The sequence below is a fragment of the Mus caroli genome, chromosome 11, assembly GCF_900094665.2.
Source record: "Mus caroli chromosome 11, CAROLI_EIJ_v1.1, whole genome shotgun sequence".
NCBI lineage: Eukaryota > Metazoa > Chordata > Mammalia > Rodentia > Muridae > Mus > Mus caroli.
In genome coordinates this window covers 105,372,697-105,378,772 of record NC_034580.1, presented here as the reverse complement: position 1 = coordinate 105,378,772, position 6,076 = coordinate 105,372,697, and the positions used below count along the sequence as shown (strand labels likewise).

Below are 6,076 nucleotides of genomic sequence, written 5' to 3'. Positions count from 1 at the left end.
GTGTGTGTGTGTGTGTGTGTGTGTGTGTGTGTGTGGTGTAATCCCAGTGCAGGGGAAATGGAGACAAGAGAAATCCCTGGGGATGCTGGCAACTCAGCCTTGCTGAAAAGATGAGCTTCTGGCTTAACAAGAGACCAGATCTCTGGGGTTGGAGAGATGGCTCAGTAGGTAAGAGCACTGACTGCCCTTTCAAAGGTCCTGAGTTCAAATCTCAGCAACCACATGGTGGCTCACAACCACCGATCATGAGATCTGACGCCCTCTTCTAGTGCATCTGAAGACAGCTACATTGTTATTTATAATAATAAATAATTTAAAAAAAAAAGATCCCAGATCTCAAAAAATTAAGATGGAGAGCAATCAAAGAAGATGCCTGGCCTCTGATGTGTACACACACAGACACACACACACAGACACACACACACTGACACACACACACACTGACACACACACAGACACACACACACACACACTGACACACACACATACACACTGACACATATACAGACACACATACAGACACACAGAGACACACACACTGACACACACACACATACACACTGACACACACACAGACACACATACAGACACACACACACATACACACTGACACACACACAGACACACACAGACACATACACATGTTAAGCCAGAAGCTCATGAGGCCACACACACTGACACATACACATGTTAAGCCAGAAGCTCATGAGGCTGAGTTGCCAGCACCCACCCCCTTCCCCCGCACACACACTGGCAAGGTACTGGGATTAGGCAGTGCGTGAAACACACTGAAGTTCCTGCCATTGCTGAGATGCTAGCAGGCTCAGGCAAGTGTCTCAGATGAGTCCTATAGCTCCTACGTTCAGCTAGCATCAGCAAAGGGGATATCCCCCTACACACACAGACACATACACTCTGACACACACACACACATACACACTGACACACACACACACATACACACTGACACACACACACACAGACACAGACACACACACATACACATTGACACACACACATACACACTGACACACACACACACACACCACTCACACTCCAAAGAAAAAGAGGAAAAACCTACTTTCAGTAAGACATTATTTCCTATCATCTGAACTAGATAATAAATAATTCAGAGGGGTCAGAAAGATGGCTCAGCAGTTAAGAGCACTGGCTGCTCTTGCAGAGGACTATGGCTCAATTCCCAGCACCCAGATGGTAGCTCACAACTGTCCCTAGCACTAGTTCCAGGGGATCTGACACCCTCACACAGACACACATGCAGGTAAAACATCAATACACATAACATCAAAATAAATAAATTATTTTTAAAATATAAATAAATAATTCGGAGAAGAGAACACACCCCAGGCATGGTTTCTGTGGGAGACAATAGCATTCATCTCTCCCAAGCCCACCTAACGCTGGAGCTCTCCACAGATCACTGCAGAGTTCTAACCACGCAGAGCCTCTCCTGGCCTCTTCTCCATAGGACGATCCTAGAATCATAGGATAACTGTACTTCTTAGCCACTAGGAAGCAAGCAGCTGTCTTGCTCCTAAAGAGTTAAAGAAAAAACAAAAACAAAATAGGCTAAGACTGTTTTCCTGGGGACCCATGAGTGTCTGTTTAGACAAGACAGAGGAAGCCAGGGACTCTCTAGAGCACGGCAGGTTGAATCACCTCAGCAACTGCCTGGGGGTGGGGGAGGGGAGCTAGACATCACTGGAGCAAAGGTCAGTGTTTCTAATACGCAGCTTTCCGACATCTCGGATTAGTTTTCATGACCCAGAGCCACATTATAAAGCTGAATGCCACATGGACTCATTCCTAGATGCAACGTGATGAACACTTTGCTCTGACGATTTGGGTTCCTGTTTTAGGATGTTTGCAACAGGCCCAAGGCTATGTTCCCTTTCGTGTGGCTGGGTGTTTTCCTTTATTTTAAGCGCCGAGGGGATGACACAGTACAGGAGCCATAAGCGAGGAAGACCGAGGAGGCTGGGAGAGAAGAGCAGTGGTGTTGAAATCCAAGTTGCTCCAGAGTTAATGAGACACAGCCATGGGCAAATGATCAATAGGCCACTGGATGATAACCGGGTGTGAGGGAATGAACACCCCCACTGCTCTGAGTGACCTCACTGTCCCCAAATACAGCATGCTCTCACCCATTCCTGCCTTCCTGTCATTCCGTGCAGCCCTCCTTTGGCACACACACACACACCAAACTTCCCACGATCCTCCCTGCTGGTTCTCCACACCACAGAGCTCCACTCTACTCAACTCCCCAGAAGCCCCAGAGTGTGACACTTTCTGGAAGGAAGCTCCCTGGGAAACCAGCACAGCAGCAAGCCCTTATAAACTTTCACTCCTTGAGCCTGGGACACCGTGGGGAATACTGTCCTGTCCTTGTCCGTTACAACTAACCCAGAAGAAAAGGAGACACTCGGAAAAGATGCTTGTGTCTCTCCATCTGACTATCGGGGACTTTTGAAACAATGGATACCCCCCATCCCTGCAAACTAGGAGATGCCTCTCCCCCAGAACCTCATGTTGGGTAAAGGAAAAGGCATCACCCAGAAGGGGGAGCTTGACTCCCAGATGTAACAACTTGTCAGACCACCTTACAGTGTGGGGCTGAAGTTCAGACAATGCTGAGCGATGGTGGGCAGGATCACACCTTAACAGGAGTTCCTTACACGGCTCTGGACCGTTATTCTCACTTCAGGGCCCTGCCGATGGAGCTAAGTCAGGATCGGGGCTCACTAGAACTCTTTATTCCAATTTCCAATGTGACTCTATTGAATAAATCACCGTTCTCCTGTTTCTATTAATTCAGCTGTTTTAATTGCCTTAAGGGCAAGTGGCTGTTCTTGGCTGTTGCGGGGTACAGACTGTGACCCCCAAGTTCTGTGACACCATCACTAGCTGTTCCTCTCCAAATACCTACAGTCCCTCAGGGCAGTCTCTCCTCTCTCCTTTCTACCGACTGACTATCAAGTGGGAGTCAAGACCGCAAGATAAACAGCACAGCCCCTCTGCCTGGATACTTCAGTTAACAGATGTGAGCTTCTCTGTCAACTAGAGAAACGGATATTAGCGTTTTAAAAGCAAGAATTAACTATAATAGGATCTAAGCCACTCGAGCAGAACAGAAACCTGTAGGTAGGTGTCGAGTAGGTGCAATGGAGACAGAAAAAGGGGAGGTGGAACCCTGAGGGGCTGAGGCCTTCCCTAATAGCCTCTCACATACTCTCTTCTTCTGAGGCTATCCTGAAGACCCAGCAGCCCAAAGCAGGCTTGCAGGACCCTCCCTCTGAGCTCCAGGGGAGCCTTCTTTCAGACTGCTTCCCAAGATGAAGTTCTCACAGGCTGGTAAAAGCCACGAGCTTATTTGCAAGCCAGGGTCATATCTGCCTAGCAACCCAACCCAAAGACTATAAGTGTGGACAGGGAACAGGCAGGCCAACTTTGCACAAAGGAATCTATTCTCATGCAAATGACCCTAAGGGCTAGAAAAGAGAGAGAGAAAGAGAGAGAGAGAGAGAGAAAGAGAGAGAGAGAGAGAGAGAGAGAGAGCCTGAGCTGTTTCCCCACACCCCCAAAAAGATGCTGAGGGACTCTCACAACAAACTTAGTGCCTTGTCTGCTGCAAAGGAAGAGCCAGAGGGGGCTCTGCCTGCACCACAGACTCCAACTGACCTACAGAAGAGGACAACCGTACAGCCCGGCCCTTAGCTTAATTTCCTGATTTTTCTGGTCCTGTACTCCAGACTGCAAAGGTCTCTTTGTTCTTATTTAGGACTAAACAAAGTTAGTTCTGTTTGGGGGCTTTGATTAGCATGGTAATGCAGTACTGAGGAAGGGAGAAAAACAAGGGTTTTCATCTTTTCCCTGGATCACTAGGCTTCAAGGGAAAAAGGTGAGGGCCGTCTCTGACCAGCAAAAGTCATCAGCCTGTGGCCAGCAAGGCTGGATTCCAGCCACCTCTCCGTATCCAGACACCAGGGGTCCAAGTCAATCTGCCTCATCGCTAAAAGGGGAATCATGCCTATCCTTTGTACCACACCAGGACAAGCCAAACCTGATGGAGCGGACCTATAATTCCAGCACTTAGGTGAATTCAGAGGATCAGGAATTTAAGGTCATCCTCATCAGATTTTAGCTCAAAAACCCAAATAAGTCAGGCATAGTGGTCCATGCCTTTGGCAGGTCTGAATTTGAGAGCTGCGTGGTGGCTATCCTGGAACACAGAGAAACCCTATCTGGAAAAACAAAACAAAACCAACACATCAAATCACATGGGTGCCACTTAATTCAGTATCGGAACCAACACAGATGTAAAACAATTAGCTATAATAAAATAGCAATAATACACTTTTTTTTTTTTTGAGACAGACTTTCTCTGTGTAGCCCTGGCTGTCCTGGAACTCTGTAGACCAGGCTGTCCTTGAACTCAGAAATCCGCCTGCCTCTGCCTCCAAGTGCTGGGATTAAAGGCGTGCACCACCACTGTCCCAGTGCAGTAATACATTATTAATAATTCTACCTGGTTGCTGTTACTGCCCCCCCCACACACACACACAGCCTGGTTTTATCCAGTCAGTCATTCATTGATGTCTAGGACTTTGGGCACTATCTACGTTTTAAACTCAAGAGGTTGAGAAAACTCAAGAGGTAGGCATCACGGCACATGCCAGCATTTTCAGTGCTTGGGAAGCACAGTCAGGAAGATTGCAAGCCCAAGATCAGCTGAGCTCCATCGTGTCTTAAAATCATGCCATTTCCAGCCAGGCAGAGCATATTGTGCCTGTAGTCACAGCTACTGTGCAGGATAAGGCTGGAGGACGGGTTGAGCCTAGGCGGCGCAGACCAGTTACAGACAGACCTTGGTTAAGAAAAAGAAGCCTGCGCCAGGTGGTGGTGGTGCAAGCCTTTAATCCCAGCACTCGGGAGGCAGAGGCGGGCGGATTTCTGAGTTCGAGGCCAGCCTGGTCTACAAAGCTGTCTCGAAAAAAAAAAAAAAAAAAACAAAAGAAAAAAGAAAGAAGCCTGCGATACCATCACTTTGGATACTGAGACAGGTGAGATTGTGTTTTTTAAAAACAAACAAATCAGGATTTTTTTTTGGGGGGGGTCAAATACAAGTTTGAAGCCAGCGTGGACTACACCTGTCTGGGATGGGGGAAAGGTTTAATTATTCCCACGAATTTGCCAGCTATTATTCAGTGGTAGCCTGGCTGGACTACAGTGACCAGAGTAATACACTCTGCACCAATACACCTGCCTCCTCACTTAGCCACACCAGAGCCTATTGACAGCACTGGGTGACTGCATTCCCAAATCGTGAGGAAAATGACAGAGCAAGGAAAGGTTTTTATTAAAATTTTGAACGGGTGCTCCTCCCGGTGGCGACCCTTCAGGCACACTCCCAAAGTAGGTTCTCTGCAGTTTCTAACATCAGAAAGACAATCTCTGAACCACAACCAAGCAACGTGGGTTGCCTAAGTCTGCGGGGGAAATGCAGAGGAACACGGCCTTTGCTGTGAGGCAGTACCCAGTTTTTCTCCAGAGGTGTGAGATGGAGTCCAGGAAACCAACTTTGCGCCCCCTCTGGCTCTGAACAGTCCCTAATCCTCAGACACGCGCTGTCCTCAGGAATAACTCGGGCTTCTCCGGAAGCATCCATTTAGTTCATAGTGACCTTGGGGTCAAGGGGCTTGGAGGTTTGGGGGGTCTCGATTCCCCACAGAAGCCTCCTGGGGGTTAAGGCTGCTGTGCACCTGTGCTCACGCCGCCTCCCGCCTAGGCGGGTGCGCGCGCACGGAGAAGCGGAGATGCTGACTCAGCCAGGCTTCTCCCATCTCTTTCGCGCAGCACGGATGCTGGCGGTTGGTGGCTGCTGCGGCTGCAAACAAGGCAGCCCGGGGAGGGGAGGCGGGGGAACACGACAGTGCACCGGCAGCAACCCGGCCGCGGGCTCCTTAGGGCCCATTGCGGCACTTCCCCCCGCATGCCCGGAAGGGGAACTGGCGGGGCGCGCGAGTTGACGAAATTTGGGGAGGGGAAGTGGTCTCTA

At 49.1% G+C, this 6,076-nt stretch overlaps 1 protein-coding gene across 3 annotated transcripts in view; it reads right to left on the bottom strand.

Moving 5' to 3' along the window:
* Arsg (arylsulfatase G) overlaps positions 1-6,076 on the bottom strand; it is a 131,677-nt gene that overhangs the window by 91,148 nt on the left and 34,453 nt on the right. The gene's annotated exons all lie outside the window — the stretch shown is intronic.